At 40.1% G+C, this 17,104-nt stretch overlaps 1 long non-coding RNA gene across 3 annotated transcripts in view; it reads right to left on the minus strand.

Moving 5' to 3' along the window:
* LOC128313909 (uncharacterized) overlaps positions 1–17,104 on the minus strand; it is a 44,648-nt gene that overhangs the window by 17,420 nt on the left and 10,124 nt on the right. For all 3 annotated transcript variants that reach the window (XR_008295006.1, XR_008295007.1, XR_008295005.1), the window contains exon 2: positions 4,044–4,229. This is a non-coding gene — a long non-coding RNA (uncharacterized LOC128313909). The remainder of the gene's footprint in view (positions 1–4,043; positions 4,230–17,104) is intronic.

Genomic DNA, 17,104 nt, shown 5'->3' on the forward strand with positions numbered 1-17,104 from the left:
CCTTAAGGCCACCTGCATATACTCTATGCAGGCATAATGTACCATCTGCAGTTTCTGGAAAATACCAAGGCCTATCATGCTCCAAGGCCTTTGCACATGCCATCCATTAGCCAAGAACACAGCCCCCTCATTACCTCCTTATTAACCTATTTCATTAAGAAAGAAAGAAAGAAAGAAAGAAAGAAAGAAAAGAGAAATCTCCTTTCTTAAAACTCAGTGTAACTACCATGTGCTGTATGAACCCCACCTCCCCCACGGCCACCAGGCACAACTTGTTACTGCCTTCTCAGTAGCCCCCTGGCACTTTGTCTTTATCTATAATACCACTTGCCACATTGTATTGTAATGATCCATTCTCATACTTTCTTTACTCATTAGCAATTCACACCTTCTTTGAGGTTAAAAGCTGGGTCCTCTTCCTGTACCATTTCACCCCACTTTCTTCTGCCCCCCACGTACGTCGGCTCTAGTGCAGTCCCTGACAAACAGCAGGAGCTCAGAAATCCTGTTAGAATGAGTGAATCTGGACCACATAATATCTTGCATGGGCCCTGGGCACTTCTGCCTTCTTGGGTCACTTTTTTCCATTTTTTAAAATTCTATCTTATAATCATATTGGTATAAAGATGAATATATTAATATCATCTATTAAAACATTTTCTTTTGTGGCGCCTGGGTGGCTCAGTTGGTTAAGCGTCTGACTTGGGCTCAGGTCATGATCTCACGGGTTGTGGGTTTGAGCCCCGTGTGGGGCTCTGTGCTGACAGCTCAGGGGCGGAGCCTGTTTTGGATTCTGTGTCTCCCTCTCTCTCTGTCCTCCCCTGCTCACACTGTTTCTCTCTCTCAAAAATAAATATTTTTTTAAAAATTCATTACAATTTTTTTTCTTTTACCTAAGTTAATTTTTTACCTCTGATTTTAAACTAAAACATTTTTGTGCGCTCCTGAAAATACTGTGGATACCACATACTATGCATACTGAGCCTAACAGATAAGCCACTCCTGAAATAAATGGCCAAATTTTTTAATCAATGAAAGTCATCTTACAAATATTTATCTTTACTTACATATGCTGATTTAGGTTTATTTCATCTGTTCTAAGATATTAAATGTTTGATTATATATTCCTTTGGCTTTATTTTCTTTTCCTTTTTTTTTTTTTTTTTTGCCACAGTAGTTATTTTTTTAATCATATGTAACATCATGGGAAATTTAATAAAAATGTTCGTGTGAAACACTACTCAGTCTGTTTTGGATAGCAATTTAAAATGAATGGTCAAAATTGTCACTAGGAGGGCACCCTACCATTCTTTGAATAGAACAAGAGAAATGTATTAAAAATCAAAAGGGAAAAATTAATTTCATAGTATAACATAAGGAATGATGTTTCAAACAGCACTGTATATTATTAGTTCATAACGACTAGCTACAAAATGTCAAGAAAATTAGATTTCAGATGGTAGATGAGGTTTGTCTCACTGAAAAAAGGGTTTTAATAAATATTAAGCACAGAAGTATTTGGGGATGATGAAGATTCGGTAATTAAGCATTGAACATTCAGTGATCCATTTGACACGAAAGAATTAAAGACACAAAAAATTGGTTAGCTAAATGCAACTGCCAAGGGGGTTGAACTCACTATTTTTGTGCTCTGAAGAATAATAATTCATCTAGTAGCAAATCTTTCTTCCCCCTTACAAGTTAGAAATACTGCATATCAGGATGAAATGGGATTTTTGAGACGCAGATTCTTAGAAATGAGGCAGGTCTTTAGCAACCTACTTCCTACTCTGTATAGAAATAACATCTTCAGCATTCCTGGAAGATGTTAGTGATGGCTACGATATTCTCAGAGATGGGAAACCCACTGCCTCACAAAGCAGCCTGTTTGCTGCTATAAGTCTAACTTTTTAAAAAATACCCTGTTCATGTCAAGCAGAAAAATATACTCCTCTCCGCACCAAAAAGTACACAAAGATTAACATTTCATTTATGTGTTATTTTGGGGGAATTATGGATAGAACAGGATTGATTCAGTTTCCAGATTAGCAAACTATACCCTTAGGCACTAAAATACTTTTTTTTTTTTTTTAATCTTAAACAGTTTTTGATTGGCATCTTTCAGGTTGTGTAGAATAGTGGACAGAGTGGAGATTTTTTAATCAGAGAAATCTAAGTTTGAATCCTGGCTCACTTATTAGCACTTGTATGACCTTAAGGAAATGGCTTAAACTCTGGAAGTTTCATTTCCTATCTCCAAAACCTTGAGCATTGAGAGGATTAGAGATAATGGATGTAAAGCACCTAGCATGGTTTTTGCTACAAAGTAAATACTCCAAATATGCCAGCTACAATTTGTTTGTCTCCTTAAACATTTGACATTTTAATGATTTTAATAAATTATGAGCATTTATTATTATAGAGTATTTTAAAATGAGTCACAATGTTTATTATTGCTATAAAAGTATCCTAAACTGCATTCTCTGGCTTTATGGTTGCTTTTAAAAATACTTCTCTAGCCCTCCTGGCTATCAGATAATTCTGTCCCTGTGTCAGCCTTTCTCACTACCATTTCTGTGTCTCCTCACTTAGTTTTTTCCAGTCTTGGAAACAAACAAATTAACAAACCCAAATTTGTTAGAATTGTGTTTTTTAAAAGTGCCTCCGGGTTCTGCATAGAAAGTCTAAGAAACTCTTAAAGAGTTTAGTATTACCATTTCAGAGCCTACGTTTTAGTTCAAGTGTCTTTGGCTCATATTTTAGCCAATGCCAGAACATTTTCCTACCTCCAGGCTCATGACTGTCTTTCAGAAGGTTGCAACTGTCAGGTAACTGACCTGTAGATAAGTACTGAGGATAGAAAGATGGTGGGTGAGTGAATAGATGGATGAATAAATAGATGATAGATAGATGATAGATAGATGATAGATAGATAGACAGATAGATACTTGTCTTATGAGGTACGAACTAAAATTTTCAAATTGTTGCAATGAAAGATGGTTTAGTCAATCTGTATTCCCAAGGTACTGGAATCACATCTCTATTTTTCATCTGTAAAATGGAGCAAAAAACATTGAATCTGACCTATTTCAAACTGAACTATGAAACAGCATAGGTCATATAGGAAAGATATAATGAACAGACATGAAGGTGCCTTATAAATACAACTTGTCAATGCTATTATGTATTTTGCACCTATCCTTTAAAAGGTGGATGAGGAATCTATTTACATTTTTATCTAGTAGAGTAAAAATTAAATATGTTGGCTTTCAGTTATATGGCTCCTTCTTTTCTTGAGATCCCACTGTTATGGTTTCTTTCCAACACCTTTCTTTTTTTTTTTTTTAATATTTTATTTATTTTGAAAGAAAGAAAGACAGAGAGAGCAAGTGGGGGAGGGACAGGGAGAGAGGGAAAGAGAGAATCCCAAGCAGGCTCCAAGTTCAACATGGAGCCCCATGCAGGGCTCCATCCCATGACTGCAGGATCACACGACCTGAGCCGAGAGGAAGAGTCAGAGGCTTAACCGACTGAGCCGCCCAAATACCCACTTCCAACACCTTTCTAAGCAGAGTTCCACGCACAGATCCCATTTGTGAGCCCTGCCCCTAAACTGTGTTGTGATTTCGTACTGTGATATGCAAAGTGTTTTTTAGCAATGCCATGTCATGCCTGACTTGTTTACTAGTGAGTAAAAATAAAATATCTTTGCTTATTTTTTTCTTCTATGAAGTCTAATAATATTCCATCCAATGATTCTACTAAGTAAAAGGAAAAATTCATATAAAATCATCCTTTGATTAGATCTCCTCTTCTTTTTTTAATGGTGTAGGCAATACCTGAGTGCAAAGATCCTCGTGAAGGAATAAAACGTAGATTTCCACTATCATGTGAAAAGATTCAAGTTGAACGAAGTGTAAATATCCCTGTGGGAAGTACTTACCTATTGCTGTGTGACAATTTACCCCCAAATTTAGCAGCTTAAACAACCAGGGTTCATTACCTCAGAGCTCTTGTGGGTTGGGAATCTAGGTGTGGCTGACCTGAGTGCCTGGGGCTCAAGGCGGGTCAAGCTGTTGGCTGCTGCTGCAGTCACGTCAAGATTCAGCTGGCAGTGGAGGACCTGCTCCCAGTCCTGCTCGAGAGGCTGCTGGCAGGAGGCAGAAGCACTTCCTATCCACCCGTGTGGGCCTCTCCACGGGTTGCGCGCCGTCCTCCCAATGGGGCAACTGGCCATTAGAGAAAGAGACAGAGAACAGGGGGAGAGAGGGAGATGAGAGTGAGCAGGAGAGACACCCCAGAGAGTAGTCAGGAAGCAAGTCACAGTCTTTTTGTAACTCAGACTCAGAAGTGCCTTCCCACTTCTGCCGAGTTATGTGCATTAGAAGGGAATCACCTGGGCGCGCCAGAGCGTCTGACTTCCACACAGGTCATGATCTCATGGTCCAGGAGTTCGAGCCCAGCGTCAGGCTCTGTGCTGACAGCTCAGTGCCTGGAGCCTGCTTCGGATTCTGTGTTTCCCCCTCCCTCTGCCCCTTCCCCATTCATGCTGTCTCTCTCTCCTTCAAAAATAAGTAAACATTAAAAAAAGGGGGGGGGGGGTAGAATCACTGCATCCTGCCCACATTCGGAGGAGGCAGGAATTACACAAGGGTGAGAATACCAGGAGATGGGACAGGGCGGGGAAGGGGGGGCGGTCACTGAGGGAAATTTTAGAGGCTGCCCTACTGCGGTGGGATAAACTGTCTGGGGTTTTATAATTACTCAATTTTTATTTACCTTGAAGGTTTGGATAGCACATAGCTTTCTTTTTTTTTTTTTTTTTTTTTTTTTTTTAGCTTAGCTAATGATCTTTCAACAGAATGGTGAACTGGGTTCCTGTTGTATTTACTACAGAAACATCCTGGTTAAGCTAATACCAAAAAACATCCCAGCAAACACAGTCTTTTGTTATATACAGCCCTCGTGGCATATATCAATTTCCAGTAAAATTATCTGTGTGCATGTCTCCCTCTGTCCGAGGGAGCAGGGCCCTGTGAGCTCAGGGCGGTGATGCAAAAGGGAGCTAACGTTCACTGAGCCCCTTTGAAGAGGCAGGCCCTGTGCTAGATGTGTTTACATACATTATTTTTAATCTTCACCCAAACCTGCTAAGAAGGCCCTCTTACCCACAATTTATGAGTGAAGAAACTAAGGTTAAGTCACTAGCCCAAGGCCACACAGGTAAAAAATGGCAATGGAGCTGGAATTAAAACCAAGGTTACAGGTGTCCAAAGCTCATACCATGTCCACTGATAAACCACACTGTGCCCATGTCATTGTGCCAAGGCCTTAATTGTCCCCAGGAAATATTTAATGAACAAATACTTCTAAAAGGCTTATGAGCAAAAAATTTAAAAAATAACAAATCAGTGGTAATAAATATGTTGTAGCCTGACATATATCCCCCTCATAATTCATGTGTTGGAGTTCTAACCCTCAGTACCTCAGAATGTGACTGTATTTGGAGATAGGGCTTTCAAAGAAGTAATTAAATTAGAGTGAGATCATTAGGGTTGGCCCCAATCCAACCGGTTTCCCTAATCTAACTGGTTGGCCCTAATCTAACTGGTTTCCCTGGAAGAAGAGAAAACTTGGACGTGCAAAGAGATGCTAGCAATGCAGGCACACAGAGAAAAGCCCATGAGAGGGCCCAGAGAGAATAGGGCTGCCTACAAACCAAGAAGAGAGGCCTCGGTAGACATTAAATCTGCCCACGCCAGTCTTGGACCTCTGGCCTCCAGAGCTATGAAAAAATAAATGTCTGTGGTCTAAGCTACCCAGTCTGTGGTATTTGGTTATGGCAATCCTAGCAAACTAATGCTTCACATCTATATATACCTATACACCTTTGCTCACGCATTCATATGTACATGCAAATACACTAACATATAAAAATAGAACATATCAAAGCAGAGACATGTAATATAAACATATTATGTATATGTTCGAAATCCTTAAAATGAAATTTTATACAAGATACTAAGTAACATTTTCCATATTGGGATTTGTGTTAGGTTAGTTAACTAGGTATTACGCTAGATTCCTTTACCTGTCATTTTCCAAGAACTTCTGAGGCGCTCTGGTGGGTGGCAGAGAAGCAGTTAGGGCATGAGCAAAGAGAATTGGACTCAGACAAACTGGCTTTAAGTTTTGGCTCTGTCATTTATTTTCAGCTCTATGACCTTGGGCAATATGCTTAGGCTTTCTAAGCCTGTACTTCCTTATTTTTCCACTTCAGCTAACATTTCTTGAGTATCTACTACAGGCCAGACTGTGCACCGATCGCTTTTGCATAAATCATCTCAATTTGTAAAATGTGATTACAATGCCACCTAGCAGAGCTGCTGTGATGATCAAGTGGGATAATGCGAATGCGAGAGCTTTGCAAACTGCGAAGGCTCGTGCAGATATCAGGGTGTGTCATTTTTCTGTTTTCTACATCAGTGCTTCCAAATGATAAAGCTGTAATTTTGACCTTAGTAACAACTGCTCATCTAGTTTTATTCTCTAGCTAAATGATCCAAAGGTAATCTAGGAGTTATATTAATCATTCCCAAGCTCAGCTTTAAACCTATCACTCCCCTGCTGAATAAACAAATAAACTTCAAAACCCTGAATCATATCCAAAATACCTGCATAATGTGTGAATTTTAGGTCTTCCGTGATCTAGCCGCAATCTACCTCTCCAGCTTTACCTCCCATCATGTATTCTGCATCAGGTTTCCAACAAAGCAAAATGATTAGCCAGCCACCTATTCAAATCCCGATCTTTGCAGCCTTATGTCCTTCCCCAGAGAAGGGGATTCCCTTCTCTGGTTTGCTATTGCTGATACATGCGAAACATTAGCACACAGCCTGGGATGTAGCGTGTTCTCAATAAATGGTACCTGCTGCTAATTTCCCTACTGCTGCTACCATCACGCAAATCAGTGAAATATTTCCTCCACTACAAACCTTGCAAGTTACAGATGATTTTGCTCTCCTCTGCATGTCTGGAGCACTATATCTTAAACTTTTGGGGGATTTTAGTCATTTTCTAGAATATACTTAAGTTACATATCCATCCATTCAAAATATATGTGTTAAGAACCTACTTTGTGAGAAAACCTATGTTAGAAAGGATACTTGGACAAGATGCGCCTTTGCTAAGACAGCTTGAAATCTAATGGGGGAAGAAGACGACGAATTGGACATACTCATATTGCACCTGGATCATACAGCCAGCAGCGGTATCTGCACTTGTCTCCCTGCTTCCAGCACCTTTATAGCCCGTCTTCAGCACAGCAGCTAGTATACATCAGATGGCATTGCTTCTCTGATAACAACCCTGCCACGGATCTCTATTTTACTCATTTTCATTTGCAGGGTCCTGGGGGACCCCGTTGCCACCTGACCTTGTGAAACTCTCCTGCTTTCATGCCCTGCTATTGTCTAGCCACCCTGGCCTACTTCTTGTCCCTCAATCTGCCAAGCTTGCTCTCACCGTTGGTACTGACCATTCCCTTAGCCTGGAATCCTTTTCCCCAGGTATCTGCTTGGCTAGCTTCTCTTTTAAGTCTTTGCTCAAATACCACCTTCTGAAAAAAGCCAACTTTGATCACGCTGTTTACCTGGCTACACAGCCCTCTCATTTACCCTGATCTGTTTTTCCTTTGTCTGTTGTATGTACCCCCTTCTGGCCACTGCATACCTAGCTAAATTACTATGTTCATTGCTAACTGTTGGGCTCTCCTCTTTAGCTCTGTGGCAAGGAGCAGGAATCTCTTTTTTTATCCTCGATGTACTTATGGACCTAGAACAGTGTGTAAAACAAAGTAGGAGCCCTATGTTCAGTTTCCTTATTTTTGTACCCTCAGAGTACCTAGCATGGCACAGTACAGCTAGGACACCTTGAATGAGTATTTGTTATTGGCTCACCTTTAGTCTCTTTAAATCATACGTCTGGTATTTCCTAGGGCCTTCATTGTTCTATGATCCACTTTTATCTTTTTACATCTCTGGTAGAATATATTTCAAACAGATTGTGTGTGTGCGTGTGTGTGTCAGTATGCGTATATATCAGGATTTCAGGTATTATTTTATGAACATGTGAGGTTTTAAGGAAAAGTTTTGCTTTTAAGTTTTATAGAAGTCATCAAAGTACACACTACATGTTTTTCAGGCCTTTTTTTTTTTTTCATACCCAAGGCATTGATGTACATCGTGGGCATTTGTCATTGGTAGAGCAATATATCTAAACACATATTAGAGGGGGAAAAATCAATATAACTCAGCAAATATTTAATGAATATCTACAATGTGAAATATTTTACAGGTTTTACAAAGAGGGCAAGAAACACTTCTACTCCAAAATTGCTTGTAACCTCCTGGGTGAGAGAAATATATGGACAACTCACTATAAAACAAAACCAATATGAAGAAAAATACAAAGTAGTGTGGGGTAACTTGTTAAATTATGCTCATCTGAAAAGAGACATTCATCTTTCTGTGATCTTCAGCCAAACCCCTGCCCTCAGTAAGCTCTGTCCATAAATAGGTTAACAGTCAACAAACCAGAAGTTCCATTAATCAGAATGCCTTGCTCCTCCAACTTGTCCAGTAACAAAGGAGCTGGTGTTCTTTCATTCTTTTGTGCATCTATGCTACTTTCGAAAGGCAATGTAAGTAATAACCCTGAAGCTAGACTTTAAAGCTGATCACAGTTATTTAGTAACTTGACCCCCTCTCCCCCATCTCCCCTCCATCCTGATGGATTTAGACAGGGGCTGCTCTGAGTTCCTTTGTAAGAATTTATGCTCAGGATGACTGATTGACAAGTGGAGCTTTTTCCTTTTCTGGGGGAAAAGAAATTTCCAGGGTCATGCTCCTGGTATTTGCAAAGAGCTCTAAAAGCTCCAGAGAGCGAAAGAGTCAAAATTGACTTCTTGCTGATGATCACAAACTTCATGACAAGGGGGGGGAAAAAAAAAGGGAGATTGAGGCCGCAGTTCCGAATGTCAGGATAACTACCGAGGAGGCCGATTTTGAAACAGGCTTCCAGATAAATAGGAAGTTATATACTCAACTAGAAACCACAGGCATTAGGTAGAGGGTGCAGAGGCTGAAGAACTTCCACCCCAATCAAGATGGCATCTGCACGAGCAGCCTGTCAAGAGAGAAGGATGACCCTGAACTGTGTGGGTGGCTGTCTTTAAAAAAGACACAATGCCCATCCGAGTTTACGTGAACTTGTTATTCCTTCAGTATTATACAGTGTGTGTCCTCGTACGTGTTTGAGTTGTTGCGGGAACAAAATTATATTTCTATCACCCACATTCATATGCCTACAAACCGTCTCTGTATTCTAATATTCATCCTGATTTATTTATAAGGGCCTGCAAAATTCATGCTTTAGTGAGGAAATGTTTTAGCTCTTCAGATCTCTTTTGTGGTCATTTTCAAAACCGAATGACTGAAAGGTGGGAGTTTCAAGCTCCATTTGCTTCTAGAGAAAAAAAAAAAGAGTTCTATATACTTTAGATCTTCATTTTTAACAACAAAGTCCTGGATTTTGAATAGAGATATTTTTATCCCCAGGAAATAATCTTCTTTAGAAAAAAAAAAATAGCTGGAAAAAAAAAAAAAACTAGTTATATTGGTATGTGTTTAAGCCTTTATATTGAGAAGGGAGATTATTAGCATAGTGGTTTGAGAAAATAAGTAGGATTCCTGTTTAATGAAACCCATTTTCATTACTGCTTGGCTTCGTGACTAGATAGCCAAAGGCAGGGAGGGTGTGGAAACTGGTGGTGAATGAAGCTGCTTTAGAGGCTCAGAGAAATGAGCTGATCACCCTGAAGTCACAGGAGACAAAGTGAGAGGACACAGGACCTGCAAAGCCTTGAAGAGAAACTCTGAGAGGATGGCACGAGAAAGGGATTGGCTCCAACGTGTGTCCACCATGTGCACGATACCGGGAAAGCTTCTCCGACTCACGCTGCTGAGGAAGCTTCAGGTACGTTGCCCGTTCCGTGATTTCCTTACTAGCAAACACGACGTAATCACCAGTGAGAATGAAAACCATCAGATTTCATGTGATACTATTCCCAGGAATTCATTTCACCCTGGAACATCGCTAGTTTTACCATCAAAGCTCAGAAGCAAACAAAATAAAACTATGCTCATTTAGCTTTGCACCAAGAAAGCACCAAATGCACAGGAATCGTGAATGGTTAATGAGAATGTATAGAGGCCTAAAAATGGACGTTTCGTGTATGAGTGTCCGATTTAGGGAGCAGCCTTTAATGAGGGATGCAAAACATGAATGTAAGATCTGGTTCATCCCCCAAGAAAGAAAGTTCAAATCATTATGGCCAACCGTAAAATGAAGAGTAAATAAATACATACTTCCCATTTGACAGAGGGATATTAAAAGGTTTAATTCAATAATTGACATAAGGGGCATTGAGTTATTCAAATAAATGAGGTTACATAAATGGGAAGAATCATAAACTTTCACATCCATGTGTCATTCCTGATCCTCCGGTCATTAAGCAAGGTCTGTACGGAAGTATTTTCCCCATAAATCATTTTCTGAACATCAAGTTAAAAACCCCAATGCCCTGGAAAACATAAAGAAGAGCCACCCTATATAATTAGTTGAGAATGGAGTTCTGCTAGCCACTCCTCCAGTGCCAACACTGTCATACAGCCTCGAAAACATTCAATCAAGTCATCCAGTTGTTTACAAATCAGATGCAAACCCAAATACTGCAAGGTTAGCCTGTTCTTCAAATAACTACACTTCTGGCACAATTCCACAGCAAACTAGAAATACAGAGATTCAAGAAGTTCTCTGTTGTTGCTAATCTTTCCACTCCAAATTATGCTGCTGCTCCTGTATTTTCTGCAACATTTGCTCTTTTGCAGGTGGAGTTGACAATTCTGAGGTCACACTGAGTCGTCAATGGCAAGCTGACAGTAGGACATGGCTGTTTGAGCTAAGTTACTAATAAGTGAACCCATGGAGTGCCATTTCATTAGCGAATGTATCATTAAAAGCATCACCTCCATGACTTACTCATTGTTCTTTGCCCAGCCTGGTCCCTGCCTTGAAGCCTTAAAAATAAAGAAACCATGCTAGCCTAGTGAAGGGCTGGGACCAGCTAATTAGTGGCCCCCTTCCTGCATATTCTCTTCTCTCTACGGGCACAGAGCAAGAGCACTTGTCTCCCCACCCACAACTATAGTTATGAATGGATTTGTTTGAAGAAAAGAGGGAGGAGGACAGGAGATAATGAACCAAATAAGAGAAATAAAATCAAGGATCAAGGACGACAGCAGCTTGGGTCCAGCGGCCCAGGATCAATAACTATACTGATGATAGTATAGTTACTGCTTGATCTTATAAGTTGATGTTGGGGTCAATCAGCCCTGGATATAAGCCCATCTCCACCACTTACTGGCTCTGTGACCTCAGGCAAGTTACCTGAGGTTTCTAAACCTTACTTCCCACATTTATAAAATAAGAATAATCAGAATATCTGTCTCCAATGAGACACTTAATGTAAAGCACTTAATGCAAATGCCTAACTACTACTATTAGCTTCAATATTTGGCACTGACATCTCTAAAATGACTCAAACATTTCCTCCCCAGGGTCTACTGGGACATCTTACATTCCCCATGCCCTAACGACCTTGTTGTCAGTCTGAATCCAGTCCCCAAACTTTGTGCTCTCCAAACACTTCTTTCTCACAGTACTTACTAATCCATATTATCTCCTGTTCAAAATCATAAATACTTGAGGACAGACACAGCTGAAAACAGTCACATCTTTCAAGACAGCTTACTAAGAACATTATCTAGGAGGCAAGGCAATTGGGTATGTTATGAAATAGAGAGAAACTTGACCTGGAAAAGCCTTCATTTATTTTTCAACACACACTTATGAAGAACTTCCTGTATGCCACGTGCTAAGATAGAGTGGTAAACAAGATACAGATTCATTACAGTCGTGATAAATGTTTGCAATGCGTCATAGTGTTGAGGCCGTTGGAGGTTCTCCTTGAGGAATGATATATTAGGCAACTATGGCTGCAATTAATGCTGCATAATAAACCACCTTCCAAACTTGGTGGCTTTCAACAGCAAGCACTTCTTATGCTGACAGGTCGGCAGGTTGTCTGGGGCACCTCTGCTTCAGATTCGGGTGCCTGGGATTGGCTATGAGTCTTGGGTCAGATGCATGTCTGCTCTGTGTGTTTCATTCTGGGGCCCCAGGTGAAGAAGCAATAACAGCATAGGACTTGCTCTCCTCATGATGAGCAGAGGAACCCAAGTGGGCAGGCCCAACCTCATGAGCATACTTAAGGCCTTTGCTAGTGTCATATCCTCTAATGGTCCAATGGCCTAAAGCAAGGCAGGTGGCCAAGCCTAACATCGATGGAATGGGAAATATATGCCACCTACTCTAGCTCCCTTGAGAAACAGTCTCTCCTTGAGCAAATTTTAGTCAGGTTCCCCTGAACTCTTTTGACAACTAGCACCTAACTTTTGGGCTGCTGTGTTCATTCCTGCATTGTCCAATTTTGCAAGAATCCTAAATCAGTTTAATCAGAATCTCCCATCCTCCACTGTTGACCCTCAGTATCTATCAGGTTCTCGATCTCTTCCATCCCAGGTGATGTTTGATCACCAGCCTTCTTCTCTAGCCCCCCTACCATGTCCCTTGAAGGCATGGGCAGTGCATCCCAATGGTTGTAACGGTATGTCGAGGGACTTTTTCCCATTCCTAAAGAGAATTCTGTGAGCCTTAAAAGGCTATAGAGGACAATATGACTACATGTTACAAATGGTAGCACTTACTCTCCTTAATTGAAATGTAGGAGTACTGTGGACCAAGGGCAAAAGTAGGATTTGTCTATCTATCATTGTGACAAATGGACAGTTTATCGCCTTGCATGTGCTCAGCCCTGCAGGAAAAGGGTAGAAGTTCAGAAAAATCTATTTCCCACAGAGCAAGTATCAATTTTAATATTAAATTTTAAAATGATTTTTAATTTATCAACTGGCCCCTGAATTCAGGGTGGGCACTGTCAGATCTCTGCCTTGGATATTAGGCTGATGATGGTTCATATCCAAAACCCATAGATAATGAACACTTTGTAAATCTGTAGTGCAGTTCCTTCTCCCCCCCCCCCCCATTGTAAATTAATTGATCTGCTTTGCCATTAGGGAGATAATCCACTGCTGTACTTTTCTCTCTGTCTCCTTCACTTCTTTTTTTGGTTCAAACACAAAGCAAAACATTCCCAAATACAACCCAATTTTAATTAAAGCTACCCTGGTCCCTGGAAAAGCTGTATCCTCCTGCTTCACTGAGACTTTCAAGTTTCCTGCTTTGATGCAGTGTTGAAAGAGCAATAAAACAGGGGTGAGCGGCTTTAAAGTGAGAGGTCAGAAAAGTATTTGTCTCCTTTTGCCCTTCACTCTCTTGGCAGTAGAACCTTCCTCTGGTCCACAGTTCAGAGTCCAGGAGAAAAATCTGCATTCCGTAAAACCACAGACCAAAGTCAAATCCTGCTCACCAAATCTCACACATGGGAAACGAAGGCTGCTGCCACCCTGCGTGGCCTTGACTTGAGGCACACAATTCAAAAGCGTTTGTGGAGGTCAAACACTGGGATCCAGAGCTGTGCATTTGAGTTAACAAAAACTTAACTTTTCTCCAGTGCTTAAAAAAGCACCAAGGTCCGATCCAGGTTTAAGATGCATAATAAAGCGATTGAAATTCTCTTCACTAATCAGGTGAACTGACTGAGAAATTAATATACTATATTAATTCCTAGTCTTCCACATAACTTCTGAAAGTCTAAATATACCATGACTTCTTTTTTTTCCCCACCTTTCAGAATTGCTCTAATATCTCTAAAAGCCCATTACACCGTGGGAGAACTGAACAGAGTAATTAGTAGATTATTGTCAAGATTAGTGAATCCAAAGGTAAGCTCCTTATCACAGCTATCTTCTTTGGCAAAAATATTCTTATCATTTTATATGGAAATGAGAACAACCAACTACACAATAAATAGTGGGTATAATTTTCTCCCCAATTTAATGGAACCTAATGGGCCTACAGCTCCATGAAGGTAAGTGCGGCGTCTGCTATAGTCACTGCATCATCTTCGGCACTTTGCACAATGCCTGGTGCGTGAGAGGCATCAAAATATTCCATGAATGAATAGATCAATATTTAAGTGTATACATACATGAAGGAATATGTAAATGACTGCCAAGCCAGCACAAGACTGTTGAATAACACAAAATAACCCAAATCAGAAGAAAGGAGAGAAAACCTGGTTGTCTGGTAAAAGGTGTGATATTTTTCCCCAAAGGAAAAATTTCAAGGCCACTTTTTTTTCCCCCCCAGGGAAAGAAAAGATCAATGCCAGCAGCCCAGCAGTCACCAGAAGCCCCACAGAGTATGCAAACCTGATGGAGGAGAGAAAATTGAGGTGAGGAAATAGATTTCACTTTTGAGCTTTAAAGTAGTCATTATAAGCAATAGGGAAGAAATAATTATTTTTTAAATGATAAGCACTACCTGGACAATGTGACACTCTTCTATTTAAATGGAACTTTGTGAAATGTGTCTATTTGGTGGGGACATGGTTCTCCTGCCCTGAGTGCCTTAAGGAGTCTGTCAGTGTGAAAAATAATTTTAAGAGTCAAAACACATCAAGCAATAAGTTGTTGGTCACTGTCGCCATTTTCCTAAAGATCATGGTAGAAAGACCTCTTCGCTCCCATCAGATGACAATAACATCCATGATTTGGAGAAAATGATTCTGATTCCCTTTCTGCAAAACTAAAGAGTAAAGCCTTTTCCAGGTCATGACTTCGGTGGCGTGTTTTATTTTGTGATTTTTTTTTTTCTTTCTGGTAACTTACCACCTCTTCAATTACAGAAAGAAAAATAACCGAGAGATTGCATCAAATGGGACTCAGCTTTGGGAATTAGAATCTGTCCTTCTCTTCCTGAGCATAAAATTCGGCCCCTGCCTTTTAACTGGCTCCTTTCATCCACCTATCCTCAGCCCCACATCTCCCCAGCCCACAGGGTCATTTCAGCACCTAGTTCACAGAACACCTACAAAGGGGACCAGGAAAAATAGTCTCTTGCCCAATGTGTCTTTTCAGCTTTGCCACCCCTTTACACCAATTCTAACAAACTGCAGCAGCAGACAGGAGCTATCAGCAGTCCCCGTCTAGCCGATCCGAAGCAATCAGAGAGGAGTCCCCATAAAAAAAAAGGCAGAACAAGTATAGCAGATAAAAGGACTGACCTATTTTCTCTTGAAATCTACTGACCCTTGTTTACCAGACTCTTAGTCTTCAATAGAGTTGACGTTAGGCTTTGTAATGCATGATGGCCCTTAAGCACCAAACAATTGGAGCTGTTTAACATGGAAGAAGAATTGTCACCAAAGAGACACCTGGAAATTGTGTGAGGTTTGCCCATTCACATCAGAGCCAATGTTCTGGAAATGAACCTTAGTTCCAGGCAAGGGGGTTGATGATTAAGTATACGTGGCCTTGGAAGTAAATACTAACTCTTCAATTTTATTTTTAAAAGTCCAAAGCAACTAAAGATCTACAGGAGAACAAAGGGCCAAAGGAAGCCTCAGTTCAGCAGAATAGTCAGGGCCTAGGCATCCTGATAAATATGGAGTGGAAGCTTTTGTGCATTTCTTGAAATAAGCCATTAATATGTAATTATGTAAACACATATATGTGCAAATAGATAGATGGATAGATAGGTGATAGATAGATAAATAGATAGATTTTGTTCTGTTCTCAATCCCTAAGATTTATTATTCTTAAGAAGCTGGCTTAGCAGAAAGACCAAGTTTGTTTCCTTTGCCTTCAAATACTTCATGTCAGCTCATAAATGTACAAATCAGTCAAATATCTAAACTAACAGCATTTCATCAGTCTTACTTTGCCCTTAATAATTCATCCCTCTTATGTTTACTCTAATACTTCTGCAGCATAAATATGCATGATATGAGGCTGTGTATGTTCAAGCACTTTCATGGATAGACTAACAGCGGGGGACTTTTGACCTTGGTCTGAAGAGGGAAAAGTTACTGCAATAACTAATGACAGAAATGACAGTCTCACACTTTAAATTAAAGAGGAAAGGGGAGAAAAACATTCCTGAGGGAGAATTCCTTAACAGCAATTTAGATTTCAGCCTAAGAGGTGCTTTTTGTAAATTTCATTTGAAAACAGTTGCTTTTCCTGCACCAGATTTAACAAGGATAATACCCATCCTCTTGCCAAAATCTCACAGAGATGTTGTGAGAAATAATAAAAGAATGTCTGTGGAGCCTCTGAGCTACTTGGAATAAAGATGCTAATAAATACAAAGGCTTCTTATTAATTATAGTAAATATCCTTGCAGGGGAAAAGAAAAGCCACAATAAAAGTGAGATTTGGGTGAAATCTACTAACTCCTAATCCAATTATTTTAGATATTTTGGTTATTTTTTTTTCTGACTCCCTTAAATTTGTAAGGAGTGTATATTAAATATTTAACACCTTATTTTCTCCTTGTTCAGAGGTTTTTGGTCCCCCCCACCCTGATATCTTGGCAAATAATCCCAGGTATTAACAAGGACCAATTTAGGATCTTGGATGGCTGGCAATTCAGCTTCTCCACTGCAATCAAAAAACCATAAAAACATAGATTTGTTGCCTTTGTTGTGCATCACATGCTTTCAATCTCAAAGGGATTTTTCCAGATGTTTCAGCCAGTCTTGTTGGTATGTTTGAAAACTCTGGTCTGTTTTCTGAGTCCATTTCCCCTAAAATACACAAACTCAAATGCTCAGGCCGAGTTGAACTCAATCATCCTTCTTTACCATCTTTCAATGAAGCATTCTGTTCTGTCATTAGGTGAAAGGAAGAACAATACCTTCAAGATCTCACTTGCAGATATAATATTATGAGAAACTTGACACAGATTTATGTACCAGCTTGTAATGGCACAATTAGGATCTTTATCTGTGCTGGGAAA

This window comes from Acinonyx jubatus, chromosome C1 (genome assembly GCF_027475565.1).
Source record: "Acinonyx jubatus isolate Ajub_Pintada_27869175 chromosome C1, VMU_Ajub_asm_v1.0, whole genome shotgun sequence".
In the NCBI taxonomy this organism is placed as follows: domain Eukaryota; kingdom Metazoa; phylum Chordata; class Mammalia; order Carnivora; family Felidae; genus Acinonyx; species Acinonyx jubatus.